The sequence below is a fragment of the Penaeus monodon genome, chromosome 33 (genome assembly GCF_015228065.2).
Source record: "Penaeus monodon isolate SGIC_2016 chromosome 33, NSTDA_Pmon_1, whole genome shotgun sequence".
Classification (NCBI taxonomy): Eukaryota; Metazoa; Arthropoda; class Malacostraca; order Decapoda; family Penaeidae; genus Penaeus; species Penaeus monodon.
The window spans coordinates 9,532,928-9,533,386 of record NC_051418.1 but is presented as its reverse complement, the minus strand read 5'-3'; positions in this window follow the sequence as shown (position 1 = coordinate 9,533,386).

The following is a 459-nucleotide window of genomic DNA, read 5'->3' as shown; positions in this document are numbered from 1 at the left end:
AATGAAATGAAAATACATTCCCTCCTAAAACCTTATTAACAAAATCGCATCAGCACAAAGACTCCGACCCCAGTTCTCCCCGCGAACAATCGCCTCCTCCGATGGGGGATCGAATCGCCTCCGCGCGGCAATAAGGAGCGCAAAACAGCCAATCGATTTGCAGTGATTAACCGCACGATTTTTTTTTTTTAAATCCATAATGAATAAGCCAATTAAAGCGAGATGATTATTAAAGCCTCACGCAGGCATAATGAAGAATGATAATGATGGAGAGGATTTAAATGAGTATCGAATCCCATTGTGCAATAAAGTTTAGAATCCTATAGGGAGGGAAGTGAGGAAGACGGTGCGGAGGCTATTCAATTTTTCTCTTTTTCAGATAACACTGGAATCATTCTTGCATGGTGGGTTTTGCAATGATAATAATGATGAAAAAATAATTCGCTGATGTGCTTCCGT